This window comes from Manis javanica, chromosome 4 (genome assembly GCF_040802235.1).
Source record: "Manis javanica isolate MJ-LG chromosome 4, MJ_LKY, whole genome shotgun sequence".
NCBI classification, from domain to species: domain Eukaryota; kingdom Metazoa; phylum Chordata; class Mammalia; order Pholidota; family Manidae; genus Manis; species Manis javanica.
In genome coordinates this window covers 165,111,349-165,135,135 of record NC_133159.1, presented here as the reverse complement: position 1 = coordinate 165,135,135, position 23,787 = coordinate 165,111,349, and the positions used below count along the sequence as shown (strand labels likewise).

The 23,787-nt window shown below is 41.7% G+C and overlaps 1 long non-coding RNA gene and 1 other non-coding gene across 9 annotated transcripts in view; one reads left to right on the top strand and one right to left on the bottom strand.

The window, feature by feature from the left end:
- The window catches only part of LOC140849286 (uncharacterized), a 38,999-nt gene that overhangs the window by 11,907 nt on the left and 3,305 nt on the right, over nt 1-23,787 (top strand). Inside the window, exons 2-4 of one of the 8 annotated variants that reach the window (XR_012131008.1) lie at nt 1,976-11,069; nt 14,718-14,831; nt 17,832-23,643. This is a non-coding gene — a long non-coding RNA (uncharacterized lncRNA). Of the gene's footprint in view, nt 1-1,975; nt 23,644-23,787 lie in introns of all 8 variants that reach the window. The other 7 variants (XR_012131003.1, XR_012131002.1, XR_012131007.1 and 4 more) reach the window with 7 other exon arrangements.
- Nucleotides 2,957-3,090, bottom strand: LOC140849343 (U11 spliceosomal RNA). The gene has a single exon (XR_012131081.1). It is a non-coding gene; the product is annotated as a U11 spliceosomal RNA (small nuclear RNA).

Sequence of the window (23,787 nt, the reverse complement as noted above, 5' to 3'; positions counted from 1 at the left end):
TCTGTAATCTCCCTCTGGACGTTTGTAATCTCCCTGCGGACTTCATCCCTTAGCTCTTGCATATTTCTCTGCAGCTCTGTCAGCATGTTTATGACTTTATTTTGAATTCTTTTTCAGGGAGACTCGTTAGGTCTGCCTCTGCAGATCCTTTCTCAGGTGTTGTTTGAACTATCTTGGACTGGACTAAATCTATTTGCCTTTTCATGGTGATAGCAGTGGCTGTAGGCAGCTTGCGGGTGTATCAGCTGGGAGAAGAAAGTCCTTTCCTGCTTGCTGGTTCCCTTGCCCTTCCCCACTGCCTTTGATGGTTACCTGCACTCCTGGAGCAGCCACCGGGTGAGTCCCCTAAGCTGCTGTGGGCAGGGTCTCTGTCAGAGCAGCACGGAGCCCTGCGAGGAGTGGCAGGCACGCCAGGTGTGCTCCTCCGTGCTAGCAGCTCCCCTGCCAGGCAGCTCTGTGCCAGCAGTGGCCTTTGGGTCTGCCCTGGGCAGCTGTGCCTTGGGCTGGGATTCTGGTCAGCTGCTGGGAGTGCGCCTGCTCCCTCTGGCTCTGCTGCAGGTGCGCGCGGTTCTCTACCGGGCTCCTCTGGCTCCACTGCTGTTGGTGTGCGCGAGCCATGCCTGGGCTGTTCGGTTGCACTGCTGCGGGCTCGCACAAGCCTTTCCTGGTCCCCTCCTGCACCGTTGGCACATGTATCTGCTCCCAGTCCCTTCTGGCACCGCCATCCCTGGCACGCACTGCCACTCTCCCGCTACTGGGCCGGTGTGTCGGAGTTCACACCAGTTGGAGGAACGACTGGCAGGTTGCTTAGTGCCATGAGGGGCTTCAGAGCTGCACTGCCTCCCCAGGATTTAGGGCACCTAAGTTTCCCCAGGATTCCCAGCTGCTGGCTAAGTGTGCCAGGACAACTTCATCCATCTATGGGGTCCCTGTCTCTTTAAGACTTGCAGAAAGCACTCGCTTTTCTTTTGTCTCAGGGGCACCAGTTGCGGGCAACTGCCCACAGGTTTTGCTTTTCCGTTTCTCTAATATCCAGCACCCCGTGAACCTTGTGTCTGCGTTCGAGGTGCGGATTTCTAGAGCTGGTTGTTTAGCAGTACTGGGCTTTCACTTCCTCCCCATTCCGACTCCTTCCTTCCCACTGGGTTTTGGGGAGGGGGAGCATTTGGGTCCTTCCTGGCCGTGGCTTGTATCTTACCCCCTTCGTGTGATGTTGAGTTCTCGCAGATGTAGATGTGTCCTGGCTGTTTTACTGCATCCACTGGTGTCTCTTTTAGGAATAGTTGTATTTATTGTATTTTCATAAATATATATGTTTTGGGGAGGAGATTTTCTCTGAACTACTCACGCTGTCATCTTCCCGTGATCTGAACATTTATTTTTCTTTGCTAAAAAATGTTAGGATGACAGGAGGAAAGGTACCAGTGTGTGCAAACAGCCATTGGTCTATTGCAAGGGATGCTGAGGGACTTCAAAGAGTTTTTTTCATAACTGCTATCAGGTCCAGGGCTACATGCCTTCAAATATTATTTGCTCACAGGATATAAAGCTAATCCTCATAGAAATGCTGCAAAAAAATGTATCTTTTTCAGATGACACATTTTTAGGAGACTGAGGTTCAGAGATGTTAAGTACAATGGCCAAAGGTCACAAAGGTTAGTATGTGACCCAGGTAAATTTTGAATCCAGGCCTATTTGCTTCCATGCTACACCATATGTAACTGAAACCAGGACCAAAATTCCCCTGAAAACTTAACTTGTGACTAGGACATATTGGATCTAGATCTGCGTCTTTTACCAACTAGCTCTGTGACTTTGAAGAAACCACTGTAATCTGTTTCTCAGTTTCTACACCTATAAAATGGGGTTACTACCACTAGCATTTATAAAGCAGGTGTAAAAGTTCTTTGAAAATAAAAACACATGTGCAAAAAATAAACATCATCTTGATACGTTTCTTACCTTTCTCACATAGGTCACCAGTTCTCCAGAATAATACTGCGACACACTGAGGAGGTCAGGGCTATTTGCTTGATTAATACGAAGAAGGGGAAGATCAAGGGCAGAGGCAAGCTGGAAGAAAAATCACATATACACGTTTCTCAAAAAGTCCTAGAAATCTCTTTCTTTCCAGGAATAGTAACGTACAACAATGCCTCTGGGCTTTACTCAGACCAAAGATCACTGAACTTATCAATGCCAATTAATGGTTTCTCACAACAATATAATTAAAAAAAAATGTCATCTGGATGACAGTGCTTCTCAAGTTGTGGTCCCTGGACTAGCACCATCAGCATCACCTGGGAACTTGTTAGAGATGTAGAGATGCCAGTTCTCACGCCCCACCCTAGACTGACTTAATCAGAGACTGACGGAGAGGCCCAGCAATCGGCTCTAACAAGACTTCCAGGTGACTCTGACACCCCTCAAGTTTGACAGCCTCTGTGCTATGGTAGACAGCTGCTCGTCTCTCGGTGCTACGGTAGACAGCTATTCGTCTCTGGAAAAATCAGACGTCTTGGTTGATGAGACTACTGTACTGAGTACAATCTAAGACATCATGGCAAATAAGAAGTGCCATTCATTACTTTATGCATTATTCACAAAGAAAAAACATGTTGACAATTCAACTAGGATATTCCATCAATTATAAAGCGTAACCCCAATTAAACATGAAAGAAAGTGTACCTCAGAACTGATATTCATGGTAATTCCATCAGAAGTCGCTGAGTAAATTATTTGTTCACCTATCACAAACTGCAATTACCTCGTGAGCAAGGGCCATGCTTGTGTTGTTCACCACTACTCCTTGACCTCAGAGGAGATCCTACTTTGGAGCAGAGCCTCAACAAGAATGTTTTAAATGAATAAATAAAAGGACTCAATTCATGTCTAGAGAAAAAGGACTCTGGGACTCACATTTTTAGTATACTGGTAAAATTTTTTTTTTTTTTTGGGGGGCTCCAGGACCAACGATCACTAGCTGCCCAAGTACCAAAAAATTATGCTTCCGAAATCTCTTGATGTCGATTCCGCACGAAGAGCATACGAGCTGCCCCACGTGTGCCACTCACGACAGAAGCCCTTTTTATATACTGGTAAAATTTTAAAAAATTATTTAGTTTAAAAATAATTTATGTTAGACACTGCAACTTATGAATTCAAACGTTAAATATTTATGGCATCTATTGAAAGTGTGCTCTCATGGAAAAATTGCCAACTTTTCAGTCTATAAAAATACTCAAATTATCTAACTTTCTGAAAGGATAAAATTCTTGGGCTGAATTAATGAAGTAATAACGAAGACCAACTCTCCCCTGGTGTCTGAGACTGTTTTCACTGCTCTCTGCTTACCTTTGGGAATGCAGCTCTGAGTTTAGTAACCATGGATGGGTTTACCCTTACACTCTCTTGCGTGATAGATGTGAAACTGTAAAGAGATAAATGGTAAGGAGATGCTCATCGTGGCCCTCATCAATGGCAAATGCTAGGCTGTCCACGTTACCTGTCAATTAATTGCCAAGCAAAAGAAAGGTCCCCAACAATCTGCATTGTGATGAGGACCTCCTCTTTAATGTTAATGGTTCAAATCATTTGGTGGGGAAACTTGCGAGGATCAGCAAGGAACTGACATACTTGCAGATTTGATTCCAACTGGTGAAATTCTTGAACCTGTGTTACATAAATACATTTAATTAAAACTTCTGAGTGGCCTCTGTGGTGTTTATTTTTCCTTCAAAACACCTAAAATAAAGCACACTACTTACTAAGAATTTTTTGGCAAATTTTTAATTTCAAATTATAATTTCAGAACTGTATAAGCCAGGTCAGAAAAGGCGACACAAAGTTCTAGAATTAGGAAATGTCCCACTGCTTATTTTCCTGTACATATATGACATAATAAGTGACTATTTCCACTTTCCAGTTTAGTATCAATAAAAGTATACTGGAGAAGCCTCTTCATTCTGAAGATTTGCAGGACTGCTAAAAAACGAAGTCAACTCACAAGTGGGGTGTTGGCACTTGCACATTTTTAAGTTTTTGATGTATTTAAATCAAAACATTCCACTGAAATTTTAATGTATATAATGCTATATATATTTTATTCATATATAAATTTTAATATATATGATTCAAAGGGTCTGGGCTATTACCAAAATAAATAATGGAAAAGATAAAAGCATCTGAGATTTACAAAGTTATTTGTAGTTGTACTATAGACTAGAATGTCCAAAAAACAACCCAAATAGTACAAGTGGGGATTGTTTGGAATGGCTTGGGAAGCTGAAATGCTAACAACGGAGTACTATATTGTGCTGCCATTAACAAGTGATGATTGTAAAAACCTCATAAAAATAAGAAAACGTCTGCTAAGAAAGTCCATCAAATGAAAACAATATTTATTATATTTCTAAAAATATATGTACATCAACTGGACAGGGTTCCAGATAAGTATTGAATGATGTTTTAAATAACAGACCTCATGGTTATTGTTCTGATACTTTGGTTTATTTTCTATTTTAAATTTAGCTAAGCATACAATTAAAACTTTAGGAATATGATCATTATACAACTATCTTCACTCTTGTGGATTCCTTTACAGTTTTGCCCTGGGTCTACAGTCTTTACCAACCTAAAAATGAGACATGCAGTGCAATTTTATTTTTGCTTTTACTACTTTACCACAATTTCGCCAATGTTTCTATGTTGTTTTCATAATTAATTTTCCAAGATTACATGTTTCCACCAGTTGAAATGTAACTTTTCACTACCATTCTCTTCATGCTAGTCATTTAATTATTTCCCCAATTTTAGGACACTGTATATAGTAGCACAGTGGGCATATTTTGCTTTTTTTGTACTTTTCTGCTTCTGACGAAATAGTCCCTTAGATATATTTCCAGAAGCAGATTGCTGGGTTGGTCAGAAAGTATGATTTCTGATTCAAGAACTGTCATTTTAAAAGACTTTCCTTACCTCCTCCAAAGCTTCTATCAGTTGCACAGTTTTTCTGCCTGCAGCAGTAGAATCATCGTAATTTAAAGACAGTATTTGTTTTGAGATCTCTCTGAACCAAGCTTGAAGATTTTCTATTAATACAGAGACAAGGAAAGACTACTGAATCCCATAATTCCCATAGCTGTGGCTTTGAATTTAATTAATCCTTTACACACTTAGTTCTTACTGACATATGCAAGCAAGCTCATATTGATTATAAATAGTAATTTTCTAAAAATAAAAAGCTATATTATTAAGCAGTTTCACAGCATAATTAACTATTGGAAATGAATTTGACAGCTTTAACTATTATTAGAGCATTAAAAAAAATAGTTCGATTTATTATCTTAAAAATCAAAATGATCTTTCAGGGGCATTTTTGAAAGGTTTCTACCTATGTGAAAAATTTAAGTGATACAACAATTTTCATGTAGATAAAATTTCCTAAAAGCAGCAGGATTAAAATAAAAGTAAATGAGTTACGTTTAGTTTCAAATCCAGTCTGCATGTCCCCTCTTATGCCAGTAGATGGCAGGCACGTAGATGAAAAAGAACCTTTATCACCTAGCGATTATTGTTGGATGAAGTATATTCTTCTGAGATGGTGAGAGTTAAGAGGTTTTCCCCTTCCCTCAAGTGCACATGAGCTGACACATGAGTTTTGCATACTTTGGTAAGTGTGGGGGAGGGTGCATTATGACTCTATAAGGCATCTAAAAACCACAGAATTAGAAACCCTGATTTAGCCTAACATATATTGAGGACAAGAAAACTATAGAAAACTATAGGGGCGTGACACAGACCACTCAAAGGAGCACAAAGCTAGAGGCAGCCCAAACTAAACTTCCCACCTTCATTTGCAATGTTAAAATCAATACAAAGATGTTACCAACATAATGACTTTCTACTTTGCCAGTTTCCAACAGTCTGTGTATACATTCCGAACACAGATATGCCTCTTTAGCAATTACCATTTTTCTCCACCCTGGTTAGGGGTTTCACTCCTGAAAAGACATCAGCAAGCTCCATCATCCGCTCTGAGCCCTCCTTCTTGTAATGCTCCCATTTGGCTTGCTTTTCTGAGAGCATTTGCTTGAACATCTGTTGAAGAGACAGAAGAGATTTACTTAAGAAGAAATCCAGATTGGGCAGTTTCCTGAGAAAGCCTGTGTGAAACCCAACTTACAAAAATATATGCCTGAACATTACCCCGAGGCCATCTCTTAAGCCTTACTACTTCAAATGAACTGAGGGGCAAGGCTAGAGCATCTCTGAGAGCTTTAAGGCTGTCCATCACCTGGACAGCCTTAACATTTTCAGAATCCCATGCTCCACCCAGCAGGATTCTGGTTCAGGTCTTGTGTAGGCCCAGGAAGCAGCATTTCCAATGTGAAATTAAACTTGATGACCATTGCTCTAAGGTCTTTTCTAGGTAACAATTTCTATGATTCTAATTTAATTAGTCAGGGAAGACTTGAGTATTATCTTGTCTGACAACTGGAGAATGAATTAAGTCACCTAAAAAAATTCTTCCTTGCTTTGATTATCCAATAATTCTGATTATTAATTCACTCATTCATAAAATTTAAACTTACAGAGTCGAACAGAGGAGGAAATGGTATAACTCAGGGTTAGTTGGTTTTTGTTTTTCTGGAAACAAAATTTAAAAACATATCTAAGGTATGTACAAAGGTATGGAGGTTTATTTCACTGAGCTCCTAAGAGGTAAGTATACGTAAGTGCTCATTTTCCTCTTAAATCCTTTGCTCCTCAGCCTCACAATGAATATTGAAAAGATGAGCAACGGGGCAGCAGACTCCATCTGCCAATGAAAGGATCAGAATTGGGGGGATTCTGCAAGGCCAGTGAAGAGGAATTTAGTAACCAGGCAGGATGCTTAATCAATGAAATGATAAGTCATAAGATGGGAACAGTGAGCACTATTTATACAGTCTGCTCTATCTGAGTGCCTGGGATCAATCAATGCCATTGGACAAAGCAGCAAAAACTTCACCCCGAGATCTTCTTTATGGACCAAATGGCTTCAGCTCTTCAAATACTCCCTCAGAGTGAACTCAGATTTCTTATCTTGTAATATGGGATTTGGGATAGGGGATGGTCCTTAAATTAGGAGCTGCATCTTCATATAAAGATGAGAAAAAACATGGAACCAATTGGTGTGTTTATAGGAGAATCAGAAAGGGATTCTAGAAAAAGGGTTGGGGTCGGGGGGACAAATGAAAATACAAGTTAAAGGACCAAGCTGTAATGTCAGAAATTCAAATGTATCCTCGTTTTGATCGATTTGTATTGCGTAGTTGGTTTTCTTTTCTTTCGACCAGATCTTTCTCTCCTCAAAGATCTCTGACAACAACTTGGATTGATCTGTAGGCTTTTATTTTTCTGCTACCTGAAAAGACAGAAGGGAGCTGCCCATTCTATTCCAATAGATTCCAGGTAAAGATTTATGATTGGAAAGCAGGCTTGTTCAGGCAGATGACCCAGATCTGTCCTGATCTCAACAACTCTTGGGTCACTAGCATTAACTTAGGTCAGGACGCTAACTGGAGCACATTTCTTCCTTGGGGGCAATTCACCTGCCTCTGAAAGGCCAGTTTTACTTTGACCAGCTAATAAGATGCCTGGTTCCAGCTCTTGGATCTTTACTGGTTTTTTATCTTGGCTTAATCTGTCACTCTTCCTGACTATACTGAGAGCTCCTTGGGGGTACGGATATACCTTGTTCACTTTTAGATTCCTAGCACCTAGTTGGGAACAGAGTAGGTATTCAATAATACTTTGCTATTCACAGGGGAAACATTAACATTATTAAAAAGATAAAAAGGGATAGCACTTCTCACATAGTGAATCTGTGGCATCTTGTTGCACTGATGGACAGTGACTGCATTGGGGTATGGGTGGGGACTTGATAATATGGGTAAATGCAGTAACCACATTGTTTTTCTATGTGAAACCTTCAAAAGAGTGTATATCAATCATACCTTAATAAAAAAATAAATAAAAATTTTAAAAAAGGGATAGCACTTCTCTGATCTTATAAAATTACACTTAAACAAGTCACTGAAAACACTCAGCACATCCATTAACATTATGTTAAGAATCAGTATCTACTTTTCCTGGGCTACTAAATAGGGAAAACAGTGTCCTCACATACTTAGAAGATAAAGAAACATGTTGTATACCACTAACCAGGCTGAGTCAAGGTGAGTATTGGTCCTAAATGGGCATTAATATTTGGGGCTAGTTCCTGGGCCCACCTGACCCAAACCCCCAAGGTTGCTGGTGCTGGCATTCCTGGGTATTTACCAGTCTTATATCCAAAGAGGCTTCTTGCGGGATAAGAATAACCTCAGAACTTCCTCCAGTGAATTCAAAATCTTTAAAGTCCTTAAGTTGACCTTGTTTAAATGCAAACTACCCATCCTACTTACAACCTTTCTAATAGGTTCTCTTGGCCTTTCAGGTGAAGACTGGAATCCTGCAAGGGCAGGCAGGGGGCTCACTCTTCCCCAACTCTCATTTCATACCTTTATTTCTTATTCTCTTCCCTCCAGCCAGCTGGTCTTTTAGGTCCTTGAACTGGTCATGCTGCTTCCCACCCAGGACTTGGACATGTTCGTCCTCTCTCCAGAATGTTCATCATGCTCCCAGCCTTTCTCTTTGCTAACCCTCGCAGGCTGCTTCTCCAGGTCCCTTCGGAAGCTCTCGCTTCTCCTAGGGAAGTCGTCAAGGCTAGTACAACACCCCTTATTTCTGGTACTCGCAGAATGAGGTTCCTTTCCTTGAGCGTGTGTATCTCAGTTTATATTTATTTTTCATCAGCGTGATTCTCTGATTAATGCCCATATTCCTCACTAGCCTGTACTCCACAATCTTGTGCACTTTTCCATCACTGTATCCCCAAGGACAGTAGGTATGAAATGCTCATTAAATGTGTAACCTGTCCTTTTTCTGTAAGAACTATCTTAGACAGCTGGAATCTGTGGCATGAATCAGAGACGAAGCTACCGAATCCTTATCTTCTTAAGCATTGAACAAACCTAAGAATTGATTATTCATTCAATATTTTTACCTCCTTAAGTATAAACTCAAATTGTGCAGTATCCAACAGCAACTAAAAGAGGATCTTGGGATTGTACCTAGAGTCTGAGAATCTGGTCCTTGATTTGACGAAGATGTTTATTGTTTGGGTTACAGGCTAGACATAGGAAGAGAAGAGTTTCCAATTTATTAAATGTGTAGAAAATATTGATGAAGTGTGAGTTCTTAAATACTTTCCTTCATTTTCATTTATTTTAAGCATTTATGAAGTAATAAGCAGAATGTGTATTGGTAACGGCACGATAAATTATAGGACATGTATGCTACAGAGTTAAGTACAACTAAACTACTAAATATGACAACTGGATCTGACATGAAATGTCGCCTGTGATATACAGTTGAAAAAAGAGCAGCCCTTGGCTGACATGTGGGAACTTGGATTTTTTGAAGTTCTGCCATTTCGAGAGCCGATAAAAATGGTCTGATAATGGCTTTTCTGTTTGTACAATGTGGCTTATGATCAACCATTGCTTTCCTTTTGGGGAGACTGAAATTTGGGTAGGTTCCAGGCTTACACACCAGCTCCCAATAATTGCCCTGGGTACTGAGCTGCTAACAAGCTTCCCTGGTTGGCAACATCTCACTCATGCTGTCACAACCCACTGCTGGGGTAAGTAAACGTGTCCCATGTGCGGCCTCTTGGAAGGTTCTGCCTGGTTTCCTCCAGACTTTGCACCTCTCCCCTTGGCTGGTTTTGCTTTCTATCCTTTTGCTGTAATAAATTATAGCCATGAGTACTAGTATATGCTGAGTCCTCCTAGCAAATTACTGAAGCTGGAGTGGTCTTGGGGTGCCCAGACACAGCAGAAGAAAGGGATACCCACACGAACATGTGGCACTGCCAACCAGACCTGGGACTCTTCTGTTCCTTGTAAAGGCCAGAGGGTATGGCCGGCACTCAGTTTTCTGGACTGTCCACTACCGAGGCCCAGGGAGACTAGACCAAGCTTCCAAAACAGCAGTGAGTGACCGTATCACTGATGTCCTGATTCCCTGTTCAGCCTGCCAGCTGCCGCCAAGCTAAACTATTTCAAACAAAATAAACAACATGTTAAAAAAGAAAAAGTAGAGAGAATAAAAAACTGCCATTATTTGCTGCAATTGGCTTATGGGCACAATTACTTCTCTAAGAAAGAGTGAGAAAATAGGATAAGGCAAAAATATTTAGAAGTCAAAGTACAAATAGTCAAAATCAAAAATTTAAGACCATAAATACTGTCAAAAAGGTCACAGCTGATAAGGTCCAAGGTCCCTGGCAGCTGTTCTAGTACCACACATGCACGTCCTTGCTTTCCCGGCCCTCCGTCTGGTACCTCAGGGTGTCGGGCATGTCCAGAATGACGATGCTGTATGAGTGTATGTCAGGGGCGTTTCTGGTGCTTCAGTTACGGGGAAGCCTGCAGAAGGCCATTTAATATATTGATTTCTAAGTTTCTCCATCAGAAGGAGACCATGACAACCTGGAGAGGGGCTCAGTTTTCAAGGGAAACTGCAGTGGCGACTTACCATGTGTTTTCCAGGACTTATCAGGGAAGGTATTTATTTACATAGACAATTTTTTTCAGCTTCACATTTGCCTAACTAAAAAGCAAAAGGCAACCTTGTAAGGACTTCCACCTGTCTATATACTACTTGTAATTCAAGAAACATTCTGGTATTAATTGGCTTTCATTTTTGGACAGGGGACAGCTCTACACATTGACAATTAATTCCGTGGTAGAAGCCAGGCTTGGTTCCAATTGTCACGCCTGATCTCCCCTAGAAGATCTGACCCTCTAGAATTCACACCCAGAGAACGGCGGGAATCCTGGCGACCTTGGGGTCAGACTGCAGCAGGCCGGCCTTGCCTAGATGATGTTGACTCCGAGTGTGCTTCCTCAGCAGCTACAAGGCACTGCGGAAGCATCCAGAGCCTGTGTGAAATGCCTGTAGCAGGTCAACCAGAGGGAGTATGAGAAATATGCCTTTCTTCCTGCACACCATGATCACAACACCAGAAAAGCTAAATAAGCAGTTACTTTTCCCACATATGACTCACAACCAGATAGGTAAACCGTTTGTTTCTGGTAAGTTATGACCTTGCGCAGTCAGGTCAGACAGTGGTCAGGGACAAACACGGAAAACAGATGTGGCTGAAGATAAAAGCAGAGAACTCTGGCAGACTGAGGTTGCCCCTGGAGGGGTGCAATCCAGGAGAACACTGGCTCCCCGAATGCAGGCTCGACTGTCAGGCACAGACATAGGAAGATGAAGATGAGGCTGACTCACTGTAAAACAGCAGTTAGTTTTATGATAGGATAAATCAAGGGCTTGAGTTGTTTATATGCCTGAGAAAGTAAGACTCTTGGTAAAGAAGATTACAAACTGAGTCAACGTAGTAAAATCCTCAAATTAGAACTGGAGTTTATGTAAAAAATAAACTCAACTAAAAACAGGTCCATTAGATGATTAGAACTTTAGCCATGGTATTCATGCTCTGAGTAAACTAATTTGGAGCAAGCTCTAGGCCAACATGCAAAAGGCAGAAAAACAAAACAAAACTTGAAGCATCGCTTATGAGGAAGAGTTTAGAAGACGGAGATTTCTAGCATGAAGAGAGAAGGCTGAGGAGAAATTTCATTTTCAGCTGTGAGGGATGAAGAAATCCAACCCCTGTCCTCCCTGCCCCACCCCCATGAAGCGGACACGTGGCAGCGAGGGGGACTGAAGAACACCTTGCCTGAGAGTCTTGAGATGGGGCTACTGTGTTACAGGGCAGGCTGCAGAATAGTCTGGTGTGAACAGTTTTTTAGAGACACAGCTTTACCTGAGAGAACAAGGAAGTGTTGAAAGCAGTACCCTTCTCAGGGTAGGTTCTCAAGAAAACCGTTGATGAAAAAAGTAAAGCAGAGGCTCTCCAGGGATGCTGAACAACACGATTCTTAGGGGTCTTAGGGGAAGGGGCACACAGCTCTGGATGAACGAATCCCTGAGTTATGTTGATCAAGCACTTACTACATATAAGGAACTGCATCAGCTCTGAACAAACTCCGGTTAGCTTAACCCACTTATTTTTCTATTAAACCAGGGGCTTTAAAGTCATGGTCTCTCAGACCCTGTGGAGGCATCTCATGTAATCTGTGAAACAACTAGACTTGATGGCCCATGGGGCCTCAAAGAGGACCATGACCCAGAAAACACTAAGATCCAACTTTCTGTAATTAAGCACTCTTGTCTAGCTCAATGGGCCCATGTTTTTTGTACTTCCAAAATCACACCTTTTTTCTATTGTTTCTCCAGTCTAGAATTCTTTTTACTTCAAAGTCCTAGCAAGGGGCGGTCAGCTCCTGCCTCCTGCGTGGAGCCTGCCCCAGTCACCTCCGCCCCTCCACTGTCTCTCCTGCTCTGGACTCAGATCCCATCAACCGTCTGTTTCACACATCTGGCTTTTGTTTCCTGGCTTGGCCCTTTGACTAGTTTTCCATGGTGGCTGCAACAAATTACCACAAACTCAGTGGCTTAAAATGACACAAATTTATTCTCTTGCAGTTCCAGAGATGAGAAGTCTGCCACTGGTCTCACTGGGCTAAAGAAAATCAGGGAGTCAGCAGGGCTGGGTTCCTTCGGGGGCATCTAGGGGAAAATCTGTTCTCTTGTCTTCTTCAGCATCTAGAGGTTGCCCGTGCTCCTTGGCTCGTGGACTGTCCCATCTTTACAGCCAGCAGTGGCCTGCTGAGTCTCTTCCATGATGGGTTTCTCTAGTTTTGACTCTTCTGCTTCCTTCTCAGTTTAAGGATTCTTATATGAATATACTAGACCCACTAAGAAAATCCAGGATAATCTCCTTACTTCAAAGTCAGCTGACCAGCAACATTAGTTGCACCTGCAACCTTACTCCCCCTTTGCTACCATGCCCCATGTTGAAGAGATTAGGCCATGGGCATGCTTGAGAGAGGGGGTGGGAATGCATTATTCTGCCTTTTGCAGATCTGCAGCTATACTTTTTCATACATATACGTCCAATCTCCCCAATGTGACCAGTGACAAGTTCCTTGAATGTGGAGGTAAATTTCTTCATGTTCCCTAGCACCTAACAGTATGTGATAGGGGGCTGTTCAGGTGGGCTGTTGACTTTTCCAAGTAGACACACAAACAACTTAGAAAAGCAACTTGATTCTCAACCAAGGGCTAACCAGCTTTGCATCATGCAGGAGATCTTAATTCTGAAGGCCTTTCTATAGGGTGCTATAAATGGCCACCCCTTTCTTCCATTACCTGAGTCAGCTGTATGCAGCATTAGCCACTGGATGGCAACATTTCAGTCTCTCAGGCAGTTCAGAAGCCTTGGGATATTGTCCAGAACCATCTCCTCCCTCAAATAACCTTTCAGAAATTGTTGCACTTGAGCATGTACTCTTTCACTGATAGTTGCATATCTGCTTGCCTTTGAAAATTAAAAAAAAAACTTGAATTACATGAAAAAAGAAAATTATTTATCTTGAAAGTGAATCACATTCAAATTGATCCCTTGACAGATAACATTTCTACATGAGATGAGTAACATACAGGCTACAGTGGATAAGGCTCAAAGGCGAGTGGTTTATTGGACACTTTTGAAAGAGCACTGGACTTAGAATTAAGAGAACTCTAAATCCGAATTCTGGCTGTGCTTACATTAACTATTGGTGTGAATTCAGATTTAACCTTTGCATGTTGGTTTCTTCAAATGTAAACTGGAGAAGAGAATCAAGCGGTTCCTAGGACCCTTTCTATTCTTAACTTGGACAGAAAAGAGACATAAAGGGAGCAGCTCGATTGCCTTTCTCCCTGTTATTGCCGATGAGAGAGCAGAGCAGAGCAGAAACCTCAGGAGATGAGACTTCTGCAGGCATAGGAAAGCTTGACAAAGTACACTGCGGGAGGGCAAAACTGAATTTTCAAACCAGCCTTTTAAAAATTTGGTTGTCTGCTTTACCTGAAGCAAGAGTTAAATGTTAAAACAGCCTTAACCTAGTCAGTTTAGTTTAAAACTATTATAAGGTGTTTCATCAGAAGACTTTGAGAACCTCTTAAAATGTTGCCAATAAGCAATTGCAGTTTTAGAAAGTAATTTAAGTAATGAAAAATTAATGCTATGATGCCAGTAAGCATAGGAAGTGACACTTTCTCTAATATATTTCTAGGAGATATGCCAACGGTGATACTGTCTTTTGTGAATTATTTATGGAATTCAAGTTATTTGAATAAAACATGCTGAAGTTGAGTCAATATTGCTCCATCCCCACTAGAAACTGAAAAACTCAGGCAGCCAGGCTGAGGAAGGCAACTGTTTAGAAATGTCAAGGGTATTTCCCTATTAAAAGGCTTTATTTTTTATTCCTCTGTTTACTCAGGTATTTTCTTCTGCCTTGTGCGCTAATCAAAGGGACAGAATGCAGCCATTTAGAGATCAATGTCTTGAGTCTTGCTGCTTATTTTGCACATCAGAAATGAACTGAAATTACAATGACAGGGCATGGTAGGGCATGTTGTACACCTTCGGTTACCATCCTCAACATTTGTCCTACTAATGAAAAGACTAAAATTCCAGCTCATTGTGAAAGCAGTTCTATCCATAGGAGAAGGTGTTTAACAAGAATAAGTGAAGCCAACTGGAGCCATATGACCTACTGATTCATCTTAGGATGCTGACTCCTCCTTAGAACCCAAGTCTCTCATTTACAAATACTCACGTAAGTTAAAAACCTGTAATCACCTATCTTATTTGGATGTGAAAAATTCACCTTTCATTAATCATTGCACTGAAATGTCTATGTGGACATCACCCAAATTCCTTGGGAAATGTACTTAACTCATTTCCTACCCCAGAAAGCAGGCTTACAGTTTTTACAGAATCCTTCTCGATTAGCCAGACCTACCTGTTCTCTGACATTTGAAAGGTCTAGAGTATTGTTTAAAGCAGTTTTTGCAGCTTTGTAAGGTTCCCAAGCATCTGCTAGATTCACTGTGATCCCCATGTAAATACTAATTACCTGAAAGAGGAGACACTCATTCAGTATTTGTTAAATACCTACTCACTTCAAGGCAAAATTAGAGAAGACATTGCCCCCTCCTTCCAGTTTAAACTCCATCCCTGAAGAACTAAGGGTTTCAAAATACATAATAGGTGAGAGTTCTTCCTTAGGAACACTTTGGAGCAAGAATGAATTGTTGCTACTAATTCATGGAAAAATGCTAAATCAAGGTTGGAAAAAAAGCAGAGACGTTGACTAGAGCTCAAATATTTTAATCTCAGCCCTTAAAAAGTTACTGAGGACCCCAAAGAATTTTTCTTTAAATGGGGGTTATAGTGAATAATATTTATCATATTACACATTAAAACTGAGAAATTAAGAAAAAATTATTAATTTAAAATAACACTAAACATGGACCTCTTCTCTCTCCTCATCAAACATCTCTGGGCCTCTGCTGGCCCCTGGCAGGCTGGGAGGCATGGGGCGCAGGACTCAGCCCCCACACCCTGCCGCTCCCCTACCGGCCTCCTGGGGCCTCCCTGCCTCAGGGTCCTCCGGGGAGCCTTCCTTGGCTGCCGCCCCAGGTCAGCCCTAGAGGGATGCTCTGAGCTGTGCACGTGCTGAGAACCATGAGACTCCAGAAAGGGGCGACAGGGTAGAGGCCGGGGGTGCCTCCCTCCAATGGCCGAGTGGACCCCGAGCTGGCTCTGCAGCTGATGCCTGCGCTGGGCTCCGGATGCAGCCCCTCCTGGTTCATTTCCAGCCAGAGCTGTAGTGACAGGCTGCCAGGTGCCGCCCGGCCCTAGGCCAGACGGGCCTCTACGGGCAGGGGCCCCACGTGTCCAGCCAGCCCAGCTTGTGGCCCGTCACACCATGGCCTCTTGGTGAGCCGTCCACCTGCAGCCCCTGCAGCATATCTGCCTCATGTGGCAAAGAGGACAGGAGAAATAACAGTCTGAAGACAAGGGACTGACCAACTCCTGGCGGAGGTCAGGACTGACTTGGCAGGACGGCTGGGTGGGGATGAAGCGAGGGCCAGAAAACAGGCCGATCAGGGATGGCCTGGCATGGCCGCCCCGATCCAGCATCACAGAGAGGGGGGCACAAGGGCAGGACGGCAGGTGACACGGGGGCTCCCCCAGCTGTCCCTCCAGATGGCAGAGCGACAGCAGGACCGGTCTGCTCAGAGGCAAGAGGACTTCCTTGCAGGGGCCTGAGGTTCAGATGTTCGGACAGCTCTGGAAGTTAACGGGGACAGAGCGTGTTGGGGGTTCCTCCTGACCTCCGACCTCCCTCGCATACAGGAGCGGAAAGGAGAGCAGACCAGACCCCGAAGACAGTGCCTGCTAGGAGGTCCCACGACTGAAAAGAAAAAAAAACCCACAAAGAAAAAAGAGAAAATGCAGGACCCAAAAGCCCCCTCCCTGCAAAGCCACTTTGCCCCTAAAACAGAACTGCGTGCTCTGAAAAAAGAACCGGGGGCTCCCGAACGAGCAATACCTCAGAAATGTAAAACACGCGTGCCGACATTAACAAGACCAGCCGTGGCTCGTGGCCTGCTCAGGGCAGCTGCGGACCGCACGGCCCCCAGCGGACTCCCAAGGGGGAAACGCCCGCCGAGCACCCCCCAGCCTGCCATCCAGCAAGCGTAAGAAGGTTCCGGGCCTGTGAGCTGTCTCCCTGCCTACTCCCACCTGACAACCACCCCAAAACGTAGTGACCGAGACACCCTTGACCTGGCCTGAGGCTTTGTGCCTTGGCTGGCCCCGGGGGCTGTTTACTGCAGGTCTTGTTGGGCTTTTCACCCCACCTCCAGGCTGCTGGTGGCCAGCCAGGATGACGCGGGCCTCCCTAGAGCAAGTCCGCACCTCCCGGCACAGAAGCGGTTCTCAGAGCAGAAACAGAGGTCAAGGCCGCACACCAGCATTGTTCAGTCCGCTGTTCACGACGTGTCATTAAGAGCCCTCCGACCCGAGTGAATCCCGACGCTACCACAGCGTCCGGGGGAAGAAAGGGACCCTGTCTCTTGATGTGAATAAGGGGAAGTCCTGTTGCCGAGGGCCAGCCAGGGTGCTGGGACAGGGGATGCTGTGGCTGCTTCTGCCACACAAGGACTCGCATTTCCTCTGATCTACCTTCCTGAGAATGTTATTTGAGGATATGCTTCCACAGAAGGAGAGAGGGGACTGAGAAAGGGGAGGATATGGGGCAGAGACTCCAGGAGCAGGGGGTGGGGTGGGGGTGGTGCTCTCAGGACAGCCCGCGCGAGGGACCGCTGGAAAGAAGGGAGGAGAAACGAATCAGGGACTTCAGTCTGGCTCCACCATTGGATGTAGGCTCTGCGGGTCGTTAGAAATCCCCTGGCGGGTAAAGAGCCTGCTGGGGTCCAGCCCAGCACTGCCTGTGGTGTAGCCCTGGGCAAGTAACTAAATGTCTTCACACCTCAGTTTCCCCACCTATAAAAGGATAATAATTGGCCCTACAGCACCATTAAATGTTCAATTAATAACTTAAAAAAAGCCCTCAGGAAAAAAAAAACAACATAAATTTTTGTTTTACATGCTAACATACATATTTTTTTAACAACAAAGGAAAAAAACCTCAAGTTTTCCCAAAAATATTTGTGAAAAGACTGGCATTGTTCTGATATTTTTTCAAGTCTCTGTAATGTCTGGCTTAACTGAAGACAGCTGGATTTACATTCTGTTTCTACTGCAGGTTCACTTGTCACGTGGCCTCTGGAATTGCCCTGTATGCTGGGGAAGAAATGAGAGCAAAATGGCAAAGAATGTCTTAATTTATTATGAAGACAGTTTTGACCTCACTGACCCCTTGAAGGTAGAGATTTCAAGGGGTCCCGAGTTCAAGTTGTAAAAATCCCTTGACTGGAGGAAACAGCATTATTTTTGCAGTTCTGTACCTACCCACTTCAGTGTGTCTAAAGCTGGGGAGCCAGTGAAGCTCTGCCAAGACTTACCTGTGAATTCCTGTGGCCTGGTGATTCTTTCTTTTTGGTGGGAGTGGATTAGGCACTGAGATTTGATCACCAAGTCCATTTCTTTCATAGTTACTGGACTAGTCATGTTTTGTTTTTCTTCCTGACTCATATTTGGTAGTTATAATTTTAAAAAGCTTGTCCATTTCGCAGAGTTTTCAAATGTACTGGCATAAAGTTGTTCATAGGTTTTCTTATACTTTTAAAAATTCTTTGTCCTAGGTCTTCTTTTTCCAACTTAATATATTGAAATTTCTCTCTTGCTCTCTCTCTGTAGTCAGTTTTACCAAATAAATATCTATTTTATTACATTTTTCAAAATAGCTTTTGCTGTATTGATCTCATTTCCTTTTTGTCTAGTTCAATAAATTTTCTGCTCGTATATTATCAACTTCCTTTTACTCTGCCTTTTCTAACTTCTTAAGCTTAATATCTAACCCATTTAATTTTAATTTTTTTCAAGTAAGTGAATTTAAGTTTCTGTATTCACCTTCAAGTTATAGTCATTTCCTATAAGCTTCACTGTGTAGCATTCTGATACGGTGCAAGTCTTAGTATTTTTTCATTTACATTGTGATTTCCTCTTTAATGTAAGTTATTTGGGAGTATATGTATTTCCAAACATTAAAAATATCTTTTTAATTTTGGTTTCTAATTCAAATGCACTATGGCAGGAGAATATAGTCCCTAGTCTAACACTGGTTTTTTTAACTTTGTTGAATTTTTGACTTCCTTCGTGATCCAATGCATATTCAACTTTTCAAATACACATGGAACATCCATTATGTATTTTGGGGGGAGCAGGATTATATATAGAAAAGAAGTACATTAAAATTTCCTATCATTAAGGAAAAAAATCAAATTTTCCACATTATTCTGAGTTTTCACACTTTATATATTTTGAGTATGTTACTGAGTGTGGATTATTCTTTTTAATATGACACACACATATGATCCTTCTTTGTCCCTATTAATGTGTTTTCTTTAAAATTCTCTGTGGTGTGATATTATTATTTCTCACTAGCTTTTTATTGGATGCCACTTGCCTGACATATCTTTTTTTTAACTCCTTTATTTCCATGTGCCAGGGTGTTTTTTTTAAAGTAGTACATCTTGTAAACATTATGTAACAGGATTTTGACCTTTCTTAATATTAAAGGCGCTTCCGTTTCTGATTATAACATTGTGGTCAAAACTTCTTTAATTATGCTTAGGCAAATGAAGTTAGACTACCAGAGTTTTCCCCTAGGTTGTTCAACTGCTAGCCCATGAGTGTGACGCACTCTTAGTTAGATAGAAAGCATCACCTCCTCTGTGTAGGCTGTGTCCTCCCCAGGAAAGCTCCTCATCCAGGTCCCTTATCATAGGTAATCTGTGATTCAATGGCTGGGAAGAAGTGAAGGAAAATCTGCTACCTGAATTACAAAATGATCTGATTCACTGTACTTTGTTAAAGTTCTATGCGCAAAGAGAATATTTCATATAAATTAAGTGTGTTAAGTCAGTTCTATTCCTTTAAGAATTACTGCTTTTAAGTGAAACATTTAAAAAGTTACAGCATATTCCTGCAGTATTTACACTTCAGCAGCCCCATCAACATTAACATAGGGATAAAACATTATAAAAGTGAAATTCTTATTCATAAAATGACAAATTAGATAAACTCTGATGGTTTAGATTCATAAAATAGAAAAGAACAAAGAAATGCTTACATAACAGTTATAATCTCAGTAGCTAAGGCAAGATATATTTTAATGCATAGTTTGACCTTCAAAGTATCCATTGAAGAGAAAAACCAGTAGGTTGGTCAGGAAATTTTACTCAGATTTTTTTCTTCTTCATGTTATGATTTATAAAATTCTCAACACACTTAAAGTAATTTTGCCAGTAATTTTGTCTCCTTATTTACAACATTTTGACCTCTGAGTTAAAGGCCAAAAGAATACAAAGTCAGTTCTGCAACAACCTCATTGTAGAGAAAAGACAGATCAATAGTAATACTTGCCCAATTATCTGGAAAGTATTTATCCACTATCTCCCTCACTTTTGCTTGATGGGTGTGAAGGATGGAAGGTTCAAAGTAGAGAATCACATACAGCATGGCCGTGCTGCGATGCTCAGGCAAAGGATACGCCGAGACCTGGATCACCCGGAGGAGGGAGCTGTTACAACATCTAAATGTATACAGGTGCCAAATAAATGACCCAGTCCTGGGGCCTATCAGTCTCTCACAAGCCACCTCCTTTGAGGGTCCTGGGCACCAGATGCAATTCTCAGACTGTGGTATTATAAGGGATGCAGTGTAACCAGGGCCTTCCCTCTCCTCTCCAACCACATAATGTCATCTTTCTTCCAAATTCAAAGTCTTCCTTAAGAAAAAGGAAAAAGTTTGAACCCCATGTCTCTCACTAGCACATGTCTCTGTCTTTCCCATCACAGCCAATCTCTCGGAACTCACAGACTCATCTCTCTGCTGCCATTTGCCCACTTCCTGAAGCTTGGCCTCCACCATCACTCCTGGGATTTCCTGGGGTCACTCACACCCTCACCGTCACTCAGTTCGGTGGCCTCCTTGTCACACTCCCACTTCAATCCTCTGGGCAACGGGTCCTCTCCTCGCTCTGCTCTGCTGGCTGCTCGTCTGCCTGTCTTCTAAATGCTGATGTGTCCCCAGGCTCCATAACCTCCTGCGTTAGGAATCTTTGACTCCAATGATTCTGGTTTATACTGGGTTCTGAATAAATGTCCACAAGTATTATGGAGACCTGGGATTTGCAGGTAGCTCCTGACTTTAAGTTGTCTTAAAAAAAAGGGAAAAAAAGGTCTCTTTTTTACACTTAACTTATTCATACAAAAAACAGGCTACCTAAACAATTGCACAGAGCACGTACTCACTGTGATTAATAACAGTCTATCATAAATTATCACAAGTATACAATATAAATTATCACAGGTACAGTTCTTTATTCTCTTCTAGTAAGAAAGTATATAAAATACATAAAATTATGTTCATTTCAGAAAAATAGAAGTCAAATGATAATTTTCTCATCCTTTTAAGTAAGTGAATGATACATATACTGGAGAGGAAAGGGAGATGACTTACAAATGCTGCAGGATCTTTACAGCCCTGCTTGTGCTGCCTCCTTTGCTCGGACTGCCCTAAATGTCCCCTTTGTCACCTGTCGCAATCTTGCTGGCCCTGTTATATACTTCATGGCACCCCGTGCTTCCCCTTAGATAACACTCGTCTTGCTTTACTGTAATCCCTTTAGCTCTCTGTCTTCTATCTTTACTACAAGCTCATTACGGGTATGGCTTGCCTTCATCAGCGATGGATCCCCAGCACCGAGCACACAGACAGGCATCTAATGCACACTCAGTAACCATTTCTTGAATGAATGACTAAAAGAATGCAGCATCTTTCAAATATAGCTCAAATCCCATCTCCTCCCTGAATCTCCAATTCTGCCCAAATTAACATCCCTGTTTCCTCTATTATCCCATAGCACAGTTCAAAAGGTTTTAGATAGTTTTTAGTTGCTTTTACTCTTTAAAGGAAGAAAGAAGGGAAGGAGTAATTGAAGAGGAAAGGGAAAGCAGTCTTTTGGATCATTAAGATCTTAACAGCTTTAATCTCCACCTGACTGTAAACGTCGTCAGATCTTAGTCGGCCAATGACCATACTGATGAAGGCTTCATTGATAGGCACTCTCTGGAAATAACTCTCAGGATAGTTGGGTGGTCTCTTGGCTCCTGATTGGCTGGAATAACCTGTACTTCGGAGCAGCTTACAAATATCATCCATATTTGAATCAGCAGAAGATCGAGCAGCACTGAGTCAGGTTCACAGTGGGAAATAAAGGGTCAAACAAATGCACATATTAGAAACTTGAAAGCCCAACGAAACAGAATTCACTATACCTTGACTTTACGTAGTTTTAGATATAGCTGTGGTTTAATTTATACCCTTACGATTCAAAGTTATATTTTCAAAAAGCCTGTTATAATATAGCAAACTTATAAGATGGATTCTTGTATGTCTATAGTTCTATGTAAAGGTCTATAATCCCTTTCCCAAAATCACTGGGGCTAGATTTGTTTCAGAATATGGCATTATTCAAATACAAGAAAGTAATAGGATGCTTAGATCATATGTGATATGATAGGTAGGGTCTCAGTTGGTGTTCCATAATCCACACATATTTCTGCAATAAAATTTACGAATATTCACAAGTGAGGTAAATAATGCTATCTCTAGCTTCATATCTGCTCTGATCGGGTTTAACTCCAAATGATTTCATATTAGCTCAGATTTTGCTGCCAAAGGAGTTACTTGGTGTGCATGTATTTTTTTCATGCTCTTTGGATTTCACAACTGCAGCTAAAGATTGTGAACCTGCACTGTTTCACAAATTAAAAATAATTTTTAAAAATCATGTCAGTTTCAAGTGGGATATATATACTAACTGGATTTTCTTGGCAAGGTGCACCTTCTATAGAGATTTCATCAAAACATGATTTTTAGGGTGGTTTGGAATAGTAACCCCTCAAAGAGACTCAAAGAATCTTACACTTGCAGATGACCTCCTATTTGATGTAAAAATCTCCTTTACTACAACTCTGACTTGGAATTTTTCAGTGTCAGTTCAATAATGGGTCCTCATATTCTAATGAATTGGCTGTTATACCCAAAGGGACAAAGCTAGATTGTCAAAGCTGGGCTTGATAAGCAAACTTTTTTCTTCTTCTTTATGTTATTTATTATTTTTGGTTTTCCAGGTGGTTTCCCAAATATAGGCAAGGCCATTCAAATTTCATTTTTTAAAAAGTGGGCATTAAAATAGCTCATCGTCAAACATGTGAATGAATGATACACACTGGTGGATAATCTCACATACTATTAAGCTGAAAGGCAACAAACTAGTTGAGCAGCCTAAGATTCATTTATGCTGAGGAGACAGCAGTACCAGGTGTCACTGAAAATACAAGGTCCCTAAACAATCTCCTTTTCGTTGAGGATCTGCCTCTTTGTGCCATTAATTTTGCCCCAATGTACACATTTCAAAATGTTAATTCTAGTTTGCACATCTTTAGCCCAAGTTCCTAATGGACTCCTGCTAACTGTCTGCTTTTTTCCCAGAATTTGACTATTTCTAACATGGACTTTGTATCCAGATTTTTGATGCATTAATTTAAAAAATTGGAACCTATGCACTTGGTATTGGGATTACAGTTAATTAAGTTGGCTCCTATTTTAACCCTACTTCTTGGTGTCACAGCACTGTACAGACATATGTAACTCATGATCATGATGTGTGCAGCTGTTTGTTTTCTTTCCACATATATACGGGTGAGAACTTTCAACCCAACCTTGAACGATAACTTTTCAAAGTCATCAGCCAGAAAATGACAGTGGAAGACACATTCATTTCCTTCCAAGAGCCAAAGAGCAATATTGGAAAACTTAAAAAAATAAATAAATAAACCAAAAAGAACATTCATTAGACTTCCACAATTCTCAAATTTATCTTGCAGGTAAAGAAATTTCAGATATGTAATTTATTAATGTATTCTCCCATACTGTAGGATGCCTTTTTGTTCTGATGGTGTCCTTTGCTGTACAGAAGCCTTTTAGTTTGATATAGTCCCACTTGTTCATTTTTGCTTTTGTTTCCTGTT